This window comes from Corvus cornix, chromosome 2, assembly GCF_000738735.6.
Source record: "Corvus cornix cornix isolate S_Up_H32 chromosome 2, ASM73873v5, whole genome shotgun sequence".
Classification (NCBI taxonomy): Eukaryota; Metazoa; Chordata; class Aves; order Passeriformes; family Corvidae; genus Corvus; species Corvus cornix.
The window spans coordinates 132,991,766-133,009,691 of NC_046333.1; the positions used below are offsets into that span (position 1 = coordinate 132,991,766).

The window sequence follows — 17,926 nt, forward strand, 5'->3', positions numbered from 1 at the left end:
CTGGCCTCATTCCAGCAATGGCTTTTTCTCATTTCCATGCTAAATGAGGCTCCATATCTACATGTTGTATATTTTTTGCTTTATAACAACATTATACAACACTGAATTCACAAATACCACACAAATCCTTAAGACATTTTTACTAGACTAAAGGCTTCAAAACCATTAACAAATCGATCTTCAAAGCAGTCCTGCAAAATCATCATAGAAATTCTGCAATGGAAGATTATTTTTCCAAATTTGCAAAATGGGAAACAGACACCAAGGCTAATGGTGTCACTTGAAATGAGATTAAGATATTGTGGGGTGCCAAAGCTGTAAGGCTGTTTTGCATCAACATAGGACTGTATAGGTTCAAAACTTAGGTTGAGCACTGACAGCACTGACCTGCTGATCAACACCTGAATGGCTAAAGATGGGCACAGAGGAAAACACCTAACTACTCTATAAGGGCCTTGCCCAACACCACACTCTACAAATGAGGTGCCACAGACTCCTTGTTCTAGCATTCCCTATCTTAAGCTTATACCCCAGCACACATCAAATAATGTGGCTGTTGTCTAATGATTTAAACGCCAATAGTATTTTTTCTGTCGTCAGGGCATGAGAATGTTCTCTTACACAAATTTTCTGCAATTTAACAGTTGCAGACACCAACTGACAAGATTCAGCTAGCATTAACTAGAATTAGTTTCTCTTTGAAACTTCTATCCCCGTGACAGATTTGATTAACACTGGCCAATGGGTTTCTAAAGATGACGACAAACCTAGAAGAATGTCTTCTGTCAAGGACACTACAGTCTGCTACAGCATGTTTTGAACTAGGGGTTGTGGACTATATCTCAAAGGAGGAACCCTGTAAAATAAATGCCCGCTCCTGCAACAGCAGACACAGGTGGTAGCTCAGAGGGCTGTGCATGCAAAGCTTCATATAAACCTTTCCATCCCTCCTCCCCAGATGTTGGTCAATATTAGCAGGGGTTAAGGACCTGTGAACAGTCCCTATTTTTCTTTTATCATTTTCTTTTGCAGGTGCTCAAGTTTGAGAGCAAAAATGTGAAACAGAGAAAGCTATCATAAAAAGAGAGATCTGGTTAAAAAATAGCTGTTTCAGTCTACCTCACCCTTAGTTCCTTCATGCAACCTTTTCTTCCTGCTCTTCCTCACTTATCCCTTTTCCTTCTACCTCTTCTGTTGCCTCTACCCATCACGTTTTCCTATACCTCCTTTGAACTGAAGGTAGACAGCTCCCACTTTGTCTGAAGCCTCTCATCCTGACAGAGAATCAAGAGCAGAAGGAAGCAATCCCACTTCTCACTTGGGTCTCTCATTATTATTGATACCTGGCAGCTGTGATTCAAAATTTAAGTATCTCACCACTTGCTACAATGGCTGAAAAAGTGTGGCCGTATGTGAAATGTTTAGAATTTTGGTGCCACAGCAATCAATCAGTCTTTAAAGAAAATGCTCAAAACCACTTTCTAAAAATTTGCCATTCCTAGCCAGTTTTCACAGAGATAGAACAAAAATGGAGCAAGGTTTCTCTAAGAAAATAAAAGCAAAAGAAAATGAAAAAAACCCCCGACCTCTGATCCAAAACACAGACATTATAACATTCTCAGAGCAGTTGCACCGCACTGTATTTTTAAACATTAAGAAATATTTCCTCTGCATTCTCAGAAACAATATTTGGTGGGTTTTTTTTTTTTTTTGTTTAATATCCAGGTTGAGCTGCAAAATATAAATGCTTCAGACCAAATACATTTTGACTTAAATATAACCAAAAACCTGAATGCCTGGTTTCATAATGTGAAGTATTAACCTTATATAAATAAGATACTGACAGTTCTAAGTATTGTATACACAGTTGTATACACAATACTTGGAGCTCCTAAAAAACTCCTAAACAGAGGAATTCTTTGATGTTTACTTGATGTAGTAGCCCCAGTCCAAATTAATACCTATCAAGACCATTTCCATTGTACCATATACTTATAGCATATATGTGCAAGTGCATTTTCTCATATCCAGTATAAATTCTAAAAACAAAGCATAAAGAGAAAGGATGCATCACTCATTTTACAGATAGATGTTTGAAGCACACAGATAATGTGACTTGCCAAACTCTCAGAGACAATGCACAGAACAGCTGATGATGGACAGAGGAGAACGTGTCTTACCTCACAACCAGAATGGGATGGCAGCAATGATCAGCCTCCTCTGTCTGAGCTGCTAAGCACTAAGCCACAGTAACTCCACAACTTGTACTCATCTGCTTGTATTCTAATATATGTAGCACACCGGTCCACTCACCATAACGGGCTGTCCTTAATAACATTTATAAATCCCACCACCATTTGGAACAGAAATAAAGCATGCCTTTTCCTCCTTCATATGTAACTCCATGATCTGTCCCAAATAGCCACAGACTGTGTCAGTACAAACAACTGTTTCTCCCTTTTATCTCCTGCTCATTTTACAGTACAATATCCTCCACAAGACTGACATCACTGGAGAAAATCCCCTTACATTTTCCTTTGTTCGGCAAAATATATGGCCTGTAATGGTAGCCTGGGGGCATTTAATGCCATTCTACAGTACATCTTTCTCATCCTTGAAGGAAAGACATACATATCTAGAAGGAAAGACAAACACTTGATAAAAAACAGAAAAACAATTTCAAAGAACTTAATGTACTGACTTCTTAAATTATAACAGAAAAGTGTTGGTAACTTTAGAAGGAAAGGTCATGATGAAATGGTTTTAAAAGCTTGAAGGTCTTGATCCATTTCTTCAAATTGAAGCATTCTTCCCTAACCAAGAAATAAATATGTAAAAGGCCAAACCAGCTATATTATCACTCAAATTAATTCAGAAGTATAAGTTCTAAAAGGATTTCAATAATATACTACTGTAACCCCAAGTTTAATTTTAAAAAAGCTATTTAAGCAATCACTTAATTTGATTATGTTTTGTAAAAGAAATTGCAAACTTCCAACTCTCTACTAATTCATAAATTTGCAAATTACAGCATGAACTACATGAAAAAAACCCTGTTGGAAGTGGTCAGGTACTTGATTGAAAGGGAGGGGATGTAGCTTTTGTGTAAGACATTCTTTCAATACATCCTTAAAGGCCAATCTACTAAAATGTAAATAATACAAAAAGGCATTAAAATGTTACAATTTTAATACATTTCTAGATATCACTAACCATGAGAAAACACATGCTCTTATTTAAATAAATCAACATTCCTGACTACCCTCCAAGTTCACCAGAATGTAACAAGTCACTCCTGGTTTCCTGAGTTCAGGATCCTGTCTCCAGCGTATGTAAGACTCCACGGTGCAAATGACAGGTGAAACAAATCTTCCATTGGTCCCAGGACCTAAACACGAACTTTTAACTTGTCAGAATGGTTTCAGATCCAAAAAGTACATTCATCTCCCAGCCAGTACGTTCTAGTACCTTCTATACTGCCATACATGTAAATACCAAATCTCTCTCTCAGCGCTGTGAATACCCCAAGAAGATCTATGGCAATGAGCTCAACAGCCTAATGAAACAGCTCAAAAAACAGCTCCTCCAAAAATCAGTACTTAATTTACTACTAATCCGACTGAATATATTCTTGTTCTCACAGTATAGTATGAGGACAGAAGTTCTAGCTTATCCTCATCTTTCTCATATGAGAACTGAATTTCCACCTAGAAAGATGTAAAGCCTTGGAACAGCAGTGTTAGCCAGGAAGGCAAGTGCATGACCAGAGACTGACAGAGGGAAGTACTGTATAAATCTCTGCATCACTTACAGCCACACACAGCCACCTGTAATAGAGTAAATTACATACTTTCTAGATTTACAAACAAACAGTTGGAGAACACTTGTTTCTCCTTTTGTCAGTGATTAGCACAAAACCAGGAAATGAATCAGGCTGAAATATAAATCTTGAGAAGAAACACCATGAAATTTCTTCGTCTTACATAAGATTCATTATTTTTTAAAGTGACAGGAACTTCAATAGACAAATTGATCTAAAAATCATAGTTTTAACAGACAGTAGAGCAACTATGGACTGTTCAAAAAAGGAAAACAGATTTGGGTCTTCTTTTTCTTTTATTATGTCATATCACAGGTGTCTTCCACAGTCTTTCTGACGCATCATGATCCATATACAAGTTCACTGACTGATGGAACACCAGCCAAGATAAGAAAGACGGGAGGGATGCCAAACAAAAATCAGTGCCAAATTACAGTGATCCCTTCATTTTCTTTCCAGCTTTGCCATAAAACAAGCTTTATTTCCAACATCTCTGGGCCTCCATTTTACAGATACGTTGTTGATAATACATTTACATTTCACTAGGACTTCCTTCAATGAACTGTGGTAAGTAACATGCAATGACAAGTTCTGAAATCACTTTCCCATGCAAGTGCAAAATCCTGTCATCTTTGAGCATCATTTCTTCTAGTCTGTCCCATCTGTTATTTAAAAGGAGTGAAAAATAACCATGTTAAAAAAAAAAATAGAGAAGCTAGCTATTCAAGAGAATGCTTTTCCACAAAAATTTAAAATGGCAGTCAACAGCCAGATTATTTTGACTCGTGATGTCACATGACATTTTAAGACTGCTTTCTAATTGCATATACAGAAGAACAGAACCAGGCTGTAACTCCAACCAGAGACCACACTAATCTCTTGAATTTCAACTTTGCACCAAATATTCTCCCCATCCCCTAGCCTCCCCCAATCAAAACTAATCTATGGGGAAGAAAATGAACGAATGAACAAAACTGCATTCTGAGCAGGTACAGTTTTTGTCTTAATAATAAATTTTATGGCAAACTGAAAGCATATTTTTTTCTCATTTGTGAAGTATTATTAAAGGTGTGATAGAACCACCCTGGAGCATGCTGGATGTCTTTCAGCTAACACTAGTATCGGTTTTAGTGATTTAATCCCAGGCTGCAAAGTTTTCACCAGTCACCCAGAGGGGTCAGAAACAAACTTGTCTCCCCAAACCAACATATAATTTCAACAACATACTTTCCCAGTCTGGGCTGAGGAAGGAACCTGGATTCAGACTGGTTTCATTTTAAAAGTGGAGGGGAAATTTGAACTCCTGTCAATCACTGTATCAGATACCGAGGAAAAAAGGAATACAGCAGGAACATTCTGATCCCCTGCACATCACTAAACTGTCTTTTTTTTCCTTTACAGCAAAGGGTGAAGTAACTCCCTCCTATTTCCATATTCCCTTCTCATTACATATAACATCTACAGTAGTCCACACATTTTATCAAATTAATTGAATTTTTTAAAAATCCAATATTGTAATACCAATCCAGTTATTAAAAAGAATTATTTTTATTCCAAATCTTATTTTTTCCTCTTTATTTTAAATGCCTCAGAAATTATTAATTAGCTATAGAATAGTCAGTAATCACAACTGGCAAGAAGGAGAATTTTTAAACTGATGCCTTGGATCTCAGATGTTCTAGTAACTCAAAGTCTGACTTTTAAAGAGTACTAGTATACAAATTTTGCTGAAGAACAAGCTAGTCAAGTGTTAAACTACACATATAACCCTGAAGTTAAAATTTTATGGCCATATAAATGTGCATTAGTATTTCAGTTTTCCAACAAATGTGTTTTGTTGGGTTTTTTTAAAATCCTTCCCAAAATACCAAATACATGATGGAAAGCAATATACTATATTATGATGTAAGGGTACTGACTTATTCTAACCAATAAACAAACCTGTGAAGAAAAGCTCCTTAAAAAAGAATTAACTTCATTCTAATGAATTAAAGTACAGTCTCATCTAGCTGTGACAGATTTCTTATGCCAAATAATTTCATGGTTTTGATGCAAACATTTAATGTTAGGCCCTGAGTAAAGGCAAGAGGAAGTCAGACTAATTACTAAGCCAGGGAAAACATTAAGTTTAAAAAACATAGTCCTTTGGTTTTTTGTAGTTCACACCTGGTCTGGCTTGTCAACAAGAATAAAATATTTCACTGATCATGGACTTGATAAATGTTTCTCCAAAGCTACCAAAAAGGGGCTGTGAAATAGAGCTGAACTGGTAAAAATCTTGGAAATTACATTATTTCCAGAAGATTGCTGAAAGTACTTTATTACAGAGCATAATATCAAAGGAGCACATTTTAATGAACAGTTTTGGTAACAGACCAAAGCAAACAAGAAGCATCATGGTTTTTAAAATGCTAACCACACATTTATAGAGACACACCAAGAATATTAAACACATGGCATCGCAAGAGAATGCAGGGAAGCAGTCCTCACAGGTGAGATCTGCAGAAGAAGTGAACTGGCAGTGAAATCTAAACATGACAGAATTTCAGGAGCATTCAATACTGTAGCTGTAGTAAGAAAAATGAAAACAAATGGGTGTCCAACACATTTGCCTATTTGTGTGCATATATCAGCTTATTTGAAAATGAAGTACCTGCAGACATCCTAATTAAGCAACCTTTGCCAGTGAAAACTACTGTATTTTAATTATATTCCTTAAGTAATGTCCTGGTTAAGCAGAGCATGAGAGAGATGCTATCTGGTCTGTTTTTGGGATACTCCAGGTAAGGAGTCACTGAAAGAGAAAAGACTGCAGTATCACTACAAAAAAAAATTATCTGTATTGCCTCTTTCAACCAGGGAGCTCATTTCCATGGAAAACTTTTCCTTGTACACCACTATAATAAAGATATGCAAAATTAGAATAAATCCAGGAAACCTTTTCCAACACAAATTCACAGAATCAGTTACATTAGAAAAGAAAACCAAAACAATTGAGTCCAAGTGTTAACCTAACACTACTAAGACCACCACTAAACCATCTCCCTAATATAATCTAATTTGAGGTGTCCTAAAGCAATAGTTCTTTTCCTATGAAAGACTCAAGATAAAAAATCCTTCAGATTTATACACATGAATAAAAAATGTAAGATAGGAAGGTATGTTTGGTTTTTATTTATTTAAGAAAGGAAAGTGAAGCTGTTTCACTTTTGAAGGAAGTACTTTGAAGTCAGGAGCTTCACTGTTTACTTGAAACCATTTACTTCCTCCTATAATTCCAAAGAAAACAGTTACACAAATACATTAGAGGAAGCAGGTGTATAATTTCATTGAAAAACTATTTAAACTTCTAAAAAACAAACTTTATGACAGCACAGATCTTTCAAGCATTTCCTTATGTTACCTGCTAGAACATATAATTTAATATTTATCTCGCTACTTTATTAAAAGAAAGCAACCACAGGGTTGCTTTCACAGTACTAGCAAGCAATGCTCTATGGCCCTAAACACAAAATAAAATTATCACAGTGCCAAGAAAAGACCAATGCCACTTCAAGCTGTAAATATATGAAGAAAATCCTCAGCATCACCAAAATAATACCATAGAATACCTAGGGACATGATCATTAAAACAAACAAACAAACAACACAACACCCCCCTCTAAGCTAGATTGCACAATTCCATGAGATACTACATCGCTTGTTTTCAATGTGCCTTCAGTTTTAGTTCAAATACACTTCTTATTTTATAAATCAGTTATCACTGAAGTTACAGGAACATCTGGACTTGTTCAAGACTAATTAAGCTAAATATAGCTTTAAGAAATGTATTTCAGCAGGAAACAATACATTTACAAAATTATATTAATGTGCAATTAGGCAGCTTGCAGGTTTTTTGTATTTTAATATAATTTCTTCCAACGATGTACAAAGCAACTTGGTGTGGACAGAGACACGGCAGATCTACATGAATGTAGGCAGATAGATGTGAATGTATTAAAATACTTAAATACTAAAGAGAATACAACTTCTCCAATGTACAGAGCAAGAGGCTCTGGTATAGAGAGACTTTATGCTCAGTAAGCTTCACTACATATTTTCAGAATCCTACAGAAGCAGCCCACACTGACTTAGCTTCAAAGGGTTAAATTAGTACAAGCAGTGGCCCATGCTGTCTCCTGTTGCAGGTTAACCCACCCCAAAGCAGAAATTCAGAACAAGACCACCTTTCACTCTTTAGACCGAGGTCACATACTTTATTTAAACTGCCGGTAATAGAGGTTTAAGCAAAATCTTTTGATCTGAATAGGAGCAAGGACACTCACTGCATTATATTGATAGCTGTGGGTTAGTAAATTCCAAGAGAAGGGCAGTAATAAACAGAAGGTATAACATTTTAAATTACTGTGGCTATTTGCTAAATTAACAATGTCCTTCTGCTAGCAGCCAAGTTTCCAAACTAGTTTGTACACTGTTCTGTGAGACTAACTCCCAAAGGCAATCATTTACCAGAATTCACTCTATAGATGCCAGATACCAGTAGCACACAAAAGAGTACAGCAGTCCTACAAAAGGCAGCAGCAGGCTTTTAAAGCAAGGATGGATATAGCACCTCATGGTTAAACAGCAGATGTTATGGGGGAGGAGATTGTAAGCGCACAGTCAGATTAAGTCATATTGGAAAAATAGAACCATACTATTGAAAACAGAAAATAAAGTAGTAAGTTAAATGCACTGTGACTCACCTCATTTTTACAGTTTAGCAAGTAATTTACTTCAAGACAGTAATTTCTTGTTAAAAGAAAGGCTAGTTATTAATTATGACTGCCTGACACTTCCCACTCTAACATCCTATTTTCCAACCAGTTTAGAACCTTCTCAAGCAAACTGGGCTGAAAGTTATATACTAAGATCTTCTTCAGAACTCTTATTTCAACCAATATACTTAAGACAATAAAAAAAAAAACCACCACGGCTCAAAAAACCACAACAATCTAATGAAGAAGATTATCCTGGAAGAGAAAATAAATCAAAAACTTGGCAATATTTTCTCTGGAAATGTTCAGCCCTAGCACACTTTGAAGCCGGAACTTGCATTCTGGCCTGTGTTACTTGGATATATATTTTATCACCCTTCCAGCAATGTGAATATATCCATGCTTGCAAGTTTTTGGGAATGTGAGAAAAAGATACCCAGTCTTCAGCAAAGAGCATATATTTTATCTGCTAATATCTCTACTAAACTTGATCCAGCCTGGAACTGAATACAATCTTCCTTTCACTTCCAGGTAAACAATATACTGGATCAAAGTACCAGAAAATAAAGGTAGGAAGCTGACTTATCCTTTACAACATCCAACTATTAGGTGGCAGCAATGCAGAAGAAACTTCAACCAAGCGTGGAGGGGGGGTTGGATTTCAACCTAAACCGTGTTGCAATTCTAACAATAGTCAAAGTGGTGGCTGCCAGAAAGGTGACTGAAATCTGCACCAAAATTGGATAGCTGAACAGCAACTCCCTCAAAGCATGATAAAGAGAAAAATGTAAGAAAAAAATGGGGATTGCAGAGTGAGGAAACCAACAGTTGTTGTTCGGGGAAGTAATCTGTGAACTTCAGCCCAAATAATAAGAGATTATATACGAGAGACAGAATGGACTGGCTGATCCCAAACACTAGAGGAAAACAAGTTAACAAAGGCAAGAAAGAGATTCTACAGAGTAGTTGAACAGGGAACAGAGAGGAAAAGTATCTCCATGTCACAAGAGAAAAAGCAAAGACATCAGATTAGGTATTGAAAAGGATATGATTTTAGATCAGCTAGGGTATCATCCTAACAAAAAACTTAACTGGCTAAATATGAATGGGATTTGCATAAAACACTGTTAATGATGAGGAAAGTAAAAGTTACATTGCCGGTGACAAAGAAAAAGCAGCAAAAGCAGCTCGTACTGTCAAAGCAAGTCTTCTGCTACTGCCCATCCTCTACAGTCCAAAGACATCCACAAAACACTCTACACAAGCACATGGATCATACTGTCTCGGGTCAATCCCTATAAAGCATGACAGAGTATTATTAGATACTACTAGCTCAAACAGCACTCTGCCTAGTGAGCAGCTTCCAAACCTCCTGATATGACTGCAATTATTATTTGTAATGGCTAGGAAACCACACACAAAGTACACTAGAAATAATTCTCTTTACTTGATGAAGTTGCATTTGGAAATGATTGCTGAAGTATGTTATGACAGTTTAACTGCATGGCTTTCATCCCTTCCCCACCCCCCCAGTATTTTTGCCTGGCATACACTTATTAGGTCACTGGTCAGGATTTTGTTTGTTCTTACTCACTGTGTCCCGTATAAAAATAAATAAACAAACAAATAACTGCTGCATAATACTACCTTGAAAGCAAAAATTGATTTCCTCGTAAGTCATTGCAGAGCACCAATATATTAGATAAATATTGCTGAAATAGTCAAAAAACATACTCATTCCACTTAAGTAGCATGGTTATTATCCCTGTTAACAGATACAGTATTAGAACGTGATTAAGGATTAATTTATTTACCATCTCAGGTGCCTGACCTGAGAAAGCCTAAATGAAACTAAGTTCTTGAGCATGTTACACAGCAAATATGTCCAAAGATACCTGCAGTATCAATTGTGTACACACACCCCCGCTCCTACCAAATACAGCCAAGATTCAGATGCCTATGTCAGACAAGATAAAAATCTTTTTTTGCTCTATTTGCATTATACCTCTTATTCAATGGAAATAACTGCCCTAGAGACTAGGTTTATTTCTGCCCAAAGTAGATGGATGCCCCAGTAGACAGGGCACCTGTATTCTGAGGAATGCTTCTGCAGGGGAAGAAAAAACCAAAAAACCACAGCTGTATAATTAAGAACAGTAACTTAATAAAGGTAGGCAGAAAAGATAATCCAACTATGGTTGCTTCTTCAACTTTAATTCTGGCCTTTCTTAACATTTGAAGATTTTACCTGAAACCTTAAAATTACAAGTAATTGCATGCAGTGGCAGAATCAGTTTCACTTTTCATTTACATGTGCAATCCTTCACATTACAAAGCCTGGGCAAACAAGTCATGTAATTGCTGCAGAAGTCATACCTTATCATTTCTGGTATTTCTAGCGCACTCATGATCATGTTTAACTGGTTCCTGTGAAATACAGTTAAAACTACCAGGATCCTAAAGCTACCTTCCCTGTCTTCACAACAGACAGAGTTCCTGCATTCTATACACTATGAAAACCTGAGCCATTCTTCACTTACAAATTGCACAGTTTTGCAGAATGCACACTAGGTAAGTTAAAGTCACTGCAAGTAGGTACTAACTTCGATAATACATACTCAAAGTCATACTCCAGTCAACTATTTTTATGACCTGACACTCGTGATAATGAAGCTAAATCTAATAAACCCCCTGTTTTTGAAGGAAATCAGATCACCAAAACAAGACTTCATCACCTAATACTCCAAAAACCACCCATATGCAGGTATTAATCTATAGTAACGCTGTACAAAGCATCTATTTCAGGGATGAACTTTAAAGGCGAATAGATCTAACTGCAGAAGGACTGCATTTTACAGAGAGCTTCACTACCCACACTGTGTTTTTGCAGATAAAAGTATCAATCTACCCAAGGCTACCCATAAAGTGTTGCATTTCTGTTCACTGTACTGCCAACTGGAAGCTCCTTCCTTTCAGGATTCTAATTTATTCTCTCACTGAATGACTTTTAGCACAATAAAACTATTCATCTACATACTTAGAGGTGCATTTTCATCATTTCATGAGGAATACTAACCATAACAAATATTCTTTATTACCAGTATTTTTTATTATTTTTATCCACCAGAAAGAAACAAAAGCAAACTTACAGATAGTTTAAGAGACTCCATCCCACAAATGCAGCATACTGTGGCTTTACATTAATTGTGCATATGCAGTTTTCCATAAAGTGGCTTTAAAAAGCATACAGTGCAAAGATCCCTACAGCTTGTGAAAGGTAATTTAAGTTGCAACTGTGACTTACAAATTATTTCTTACCCTTAAAACAGAAAGATAATATTGTATCACCTTTGAGATAAGAAAAAGGATATGACTGTATAGCCCTAATAAAAAGCCAGCAATATCTCACACCTCAGAAACAAAACAGAAAAAAGGAACAATGAAAACAAAACCATGTCACCGTCTTCATATTTTACTCAATCAACAGTTCTTGGTCTAGATCCAGCCATGATATTATGCTGATTAGGACAGGGTGTAGGAAGTAGGAAGAAATCATTTTCACTGCTTAACTGTTTTAAAGAAAAAGCTGTAGCATTGCTGGGCAGGACTAAACAGGATGCTTCTATTTCTTAACCCATTCCCCAGTAAAAACACCTCCTGCAAAGCTTAAACTTATCTTTTGCTGTTGAATTAATCTGGCACATCATACACCTTATCTACTAACAAAGTTAAACACTGAAAACAGGGAATTTTGTTCTTCCTTTCCCAGACATGCAGGCAGCATGTAATCCTAATAATCCAAATTCTTGCAAAGCAGGATATATCTCTTTGTTTATCCTTGATCTCTTTGCATGAGTTAGTTAATCCATTACCTAATTCATCTTGGAATCATCTTTAATTGTTAATAATGGAAAGACTCAGGACTCCTGTGCTGAGTTTACAGGCTCTCTTCTATTCTTGCCCTGGCTGAATTTCTGCCTGGTGTCAGGTCACAGAAGGCGAAGTCTGCTTTTCTGTAGCTATGCACAACCATCACAGACAAAGCCCAAACAAAGCATACTGGCACATAAGGAGAAAAAAATGCAGTAGCAAATAGGAACAGGAAGGTGAAGAAAGACCGGAGATAAAACAAACAAAAAAAACTAGTCACATAGGAACTTTAACTCAATCAAAATGCAGATGGCTTAAAACCACGCTGGTGTGAAATGAAGAGTAGCGTGCACAACAGCTTTGCAGGTTTCTCCCCTATGTTGTCCCACAGATAAAACTTACACTGACTGTAAAATCTTACACTTTAGTAAAGCAACAGCCTGGCTTCACAGACTATAAGCACTAAGGTCTCCTTTGCTTAAAAAGGAGCTAGAAGTTTGATACCTCCATCTCTGACCCTGAGTAAAAGGGCTCCTGGTTTCCCAAGATGTATTTTTAGCAGTATCATATAAAGGAAAGCTTAACTTCTTCTTTTGAAAAAAGCGAACTCAACCAAAAAGTAAGTATCGGATACAGCTTCACAGGTAAAATGAAAGTGAAAAGGTAGCTGCTCTTCTCAGTAAACTGAAGCAAGGTCTTCAACTCAGGAAAAAAAAAGTATTTTAAAAGGCTTTATTCTGTTTATATTGGACTTAACAGTATAGTAGAGCACAAAATCAGAGCACCTCCATCAGGACACACAGTGGAGAACATGCTGATTAAAGTTACTTTTCCAGTACACAATCTAAAAATAAAGTAACCTTGAACACACACCACCTTCCAGACACATTTCTTTGCATTGATCAACATATTAGATTGCTTATTACAGAAACATGAAAGGCAGACCCAGAGTAAGATATTCCCAATGGCTGACCAGAAGAAAATGTTTCTTATCAGGCTTCATCTTTGCCAGCAAGATCATGTCACTGCAGTCATTATTTAATCCCATCCAAATGTTCTTTCACTATCAGAAGTCTGAGGGACACCTGGAAGTTCCCTACATAATACATTTTGATATGAAGGAGAAAAGCCAAACACTATGTTGCAACAACCACTCTCTGTCAGCACCTTCACTTACATACAGTTCCTGTACAAATGTTAATTAATACTCACTAAAACATTTACTGTGAAAGTCCTGTTAGATCTTGATACAAGGAAGGGCTGCAACAATGAATATGGGCTTGGCATATGGCCCCAATTTTCAGGTCATAAAAAGCCTAAAGCACTCCTCAACTATCTAATTTACACAAAATAAAAGCCTTCTATTTCCCAAAAAAACATATAAAAATTTCCTCCTGAAATAGAGCTCTGAATGACAATACTGCAAAAGATCTGCCAAAACATCCCCTCCCCTTGTCCAGTTTCACAGAAATATACAGTAAGTTCTGAGCACCATGTACTTTTAGCGAAGCAAACAGATGAATGATACATTTAGGCACAGCAACACCAGTAGTCTTTTCCTCTGGAATGCAACTGTTATGGTGCTAAGAAAGACTCTTATTTGTCTAAGAGCAGTTAACAAGGTTATTTCATATAAATATTTAAAAATAAAAACAAGTTGGGTTGAGTTCGCACTAGTGCTGTGGTGCCATCATATCCAAGCCAGGCAGCACTGTGAAAGCCCCATGCCTCAACTAAAACCTTCAGTCCCACCAGAACCTGCACTATTCAGAAGATCCCCCGAGGTTCAAGACTACTTTGCACTCCCTAAAAAACATTTCTTGCAAACACATGCAAGGTAAATTTGTCTCACCAGAAGTCGTACACAATGCACAGAACACTACATCTGGAATGGTCTGACAGATTAAGCATTTTAGGATAAAAATAGAACTTGATTACTTGATGTGGCTCACAGAGTTTGGTTTTATGTGAAAAATCTGATCATTAACCAAGAAACTTAAAAGCGATAATTTTATTTATTCAGGATATGCAGCATCAGTGAAACACAATGAGAACAAAGCAACATGATTCTTACTGCACATAATTTCCCCAGAGTTAGTCCTTTTGCTGAAGCAGTTCTTCATCCACTAAATGGAACAACAGAAGGGGACAGCCAGGGGCTCCAATTTAGAGTAAGCTCTAATCTGCCTTATGGGAGCAGCTAAAGGACCTATGGAAAAATGTTTGTTTAACAGTAATTTGTCTCAACTATAAATGGAAGCAGAACAGATCTGACATAGTCCTGCAATGATGGTTTGTGCTGAACAATAACAGGATACTTGCATTAACAGAGTTGTGCTCTATTTAGGAAGCAAAAACAAGTGACTATACCAAACTCAATTGGTACAAACATTTATTTCTGCAAGATGCCCTTCAAATGTCTTGCTGAAGACATCATTAGGGGATATGCTGGCCTCTAAAGAGAGGAAGTTTTAATGCCTGAGGAAACACCTGTATATATGAAACTTTAAGCTCATTTCATTAGGTCATTTTGCTAAGTTGCTTTAGGTTAAAATAACTCTTATATCACCTTTCCAGACTGGTGCAGTATGTCTAGATGCAAAGCGAATCTTTGGAAACTTGCCCTTAAAAAAAAAAAAAAAAAGGACAACAACTATTTTCATTTTGTAAAAGGTAATTACAGTGTTTGGCTACCTGTCCAACAGGAGGCTACCAGTTGCCCAGTAGGTGACTGACTTCAGTCCACATTTTAAGGGTGGAAAAGCCTACAGTAATCTTTCCATCACAAAAAAGTAACCTAAAATGAAAGTACTCCTACTTTTTCTTGTTCAACGGATAAGCCCCAAGGTATAGTTAATTCTTTTAAGAAATATGCTACAACATCAATGAAGTTAAAGCAAAACAGACACTGAAAGCCCTTTTCCCTTGCCTTAATGATGAAAGATGTAAGGGTGGTATCACAAATGACATCTCAATAGCTCACCTATGGGGCTTTTCTTCCTTGTCCAAATTCTACTTTGAAGAACTCAAAGACCATTCTAAAGCTGGCATAAGACATGCTCACAACAGTAAGAAAACTTCTTGTAGAGTCCCACACAACATTTACAGCTCTTTATAGATACCCATTGCTTTGGTTTGGATCCTCGAGTCAGTACTTGCACTAAGAGAAAAAAACCAGAAAAAACAAGCAACCCATGCCAGAGAAAGACCAGCCACCAAAACCAAGTTGTAAAACACATTTATGAAGTGCTTGAGAACTGCCAGAAATGTACATGAAACAATCAAGATCACTGAAGAAAAGACTAAGCCACCTTATGACTCAGATGAGTGAAGTCTCTTCCACAAAGTCTCTTTTCATCAACTAAAAATAAACTTACAAGAAAATCTGCAATAATGAGGTGAACATTAGTTTACAGAAGTTTGGAAGAAATCTGTCAATCCATGAATATCAGCAATAGACTAAATACCTATTTATTATCACAATGCACCAAGAAATAAAATAAATCATAAAAAGTGCCTGAAGAAATCTGTTGAAGTAATCCTTCAAGTGAATATTTAAGAGGGAAGAGCGTAATTCTACTTTGAATTCTATTTGTAAGTTTCTTTCTGAGTTAAACTACAGCACAAAAGTATCTGAAGTGTAATCTATATATAACATACAAAGGTATATGCTTTTCTTTAAAGATTATTTCATTGATGATTTAAAATACAAACTACTTGAAATTAACTAAAATTAGAATAAAACAAGAACAAAACTTCCACTTCAGAGACTCAGAAATACAAGGAAGCCTCCTCTTGTGAAAAATAGGAACATTAAAAAAAAAACCCCCTAACAACTGTTTAAGAGGTACTGATACAGCCTCTTCCATATTCTTCCTACTAGGGAAAAAAATGGTACATTGCAACACTAATAAAAACAATCGGTTCTCTGAGTCTCAATGTAACTTTTTACCTTCTTGGTAGAAGTCTACCTCCAGGTGCAATTCACATGTTCTTAGGAGTAAGATCCAACACCATTCCCAGTGTCTAGAAGCTGTATTAGGCACACCGATTTATTCAGCTACGCATCTTCCATCAGTTAACACAGAAGGCACAATGGAAACAGAGCTAAGATAAACACAAGACAAAAATCTGAAATCAACTTCTTTACGGATAAGCCAGTGTTAGAATTAATACTTTTATTAATCATTCAAAGAGCTTTCGCTGACCCTCAGAAAGAATCGGATTGACTCACATCTCAGCTACAAACCAGAAATCACACTAAGAATAGAAACCAAAACATGTATCCATCAACTCATTTAATTCAGGTATTAAAACTTATTCTGCTGGTACATTATGTTTACATACAATTCAGAAAACAAATCACAAAGCTAATATGGATGTCTGACCATGGGCCAGAGTGAACTGACCCCATAATGGAGACCACAAGCTTGGCTAAAGGCCATCAGAGGACTGTGGTCCAGAGTACTGTAGTTGTACTTCAGAGCTCAAAGATCTTTCTTAGTGCTTCCAAACCAGGATTCAGAAGTCCTATGAAAAGATTGAGGCATCCTACATTGTCATCCTGGAAGGAAGGAGGGTGGTGTGTGGGCTGGATCTTTGTAAGGAATACTTTAGTAAGACTAAGCATGGATCTAAGAGACCCAGTAAATGGGAGAAAACCCTACATACTGGACTAGTTAGGAAGAATCACCTAACCACTGAACAAATTCAGTCTGAAGTTTTTCTAGTGGGGAATAGTAGCTAAATGCTGTTAATTAGGAATATGGGAAAAAACGCATAAACCGTATCTTTTCCACCACGGAAGGCTCTACCCAACTGCCAAACGAATTCAAAGGCTTGTGTTCTTTCACAGGTTGAAAATATTCACATAAAACAAGTTTTCCTAATGCATGTATTAATGCTAACTGGGAATCCCATAGCTAAGGGAGTTTTAATGATTCATTTACTAATGGAGAGACCAGAATTTGTACTCACTATAAAGGTAAACAAATACATCTGTCAAGTATCTTCTTTCCTCCTGAGCCTCAGCTAGCATGATTAATCAAAATCTGATGATTGTTTGGCATAAGGAATGTGTCATCTGTCTGACAGATTTAAGTTGAAGGGGAGAGAAGAAAACCACACTTAAGCATTTCAACTCCTTTTAGAAATGGTGCTCTCATGTCCAAAACTCAAAAATAGCTGACAACATAAACATAACAGCTAGAATTCAGCATTTTATAAATGCTGAATTGTATAAAATGCAGTTGAAACCGGCATACTTCAAGAAATATGCACACAGAAGAGTTACACACATGTATGACTTTTACTGAACTTGTTTTTATGATTAGCATTATTTTCATTATGCAAAGGTGAAACTTTCATTTTCTGGACAAATAGGCCAAGTTCACATGCAATTAAAAATAAAAAAGTGCTTTCTCAGCTTTTTGAAAGCTTGAAGTACAAGCATTTAAATGTTTACAGTTAAGTAAGTACC

The 17,926-nt window shown here is 36.6% G+C and overlaps 1 protein-coding gene across 3 annotated transcripts in view; it reads right to left on the reverse strand.

Annotated features, from left to right (window-relative positions):
• The window catches only part of RNF19A (ring finger protein 19A, RBR E3 ubiquitin protein ligase), a 57,650-nt gene that overhangs the window by 38,027 nt on the left and 1,697 nt on the right, over positions 1–17,926 (reverse strand). For 2 of the 3 annotated variants that reach the window (XM_039549253.1, XM_010404925.4), the window contains exon 2: positions 16,400–16,554. The gene's annotated coding sequence lies outside the window, so the exon portion shown is untranslated. Of the gene's footprint in view, positions 1–15,430; positions 15,608–16,399; positions 16,555–17,926 lie in introns of all 3 variants that reach the window. The other variant, XM_039549254.1, reaches the window with a different exon arrangement.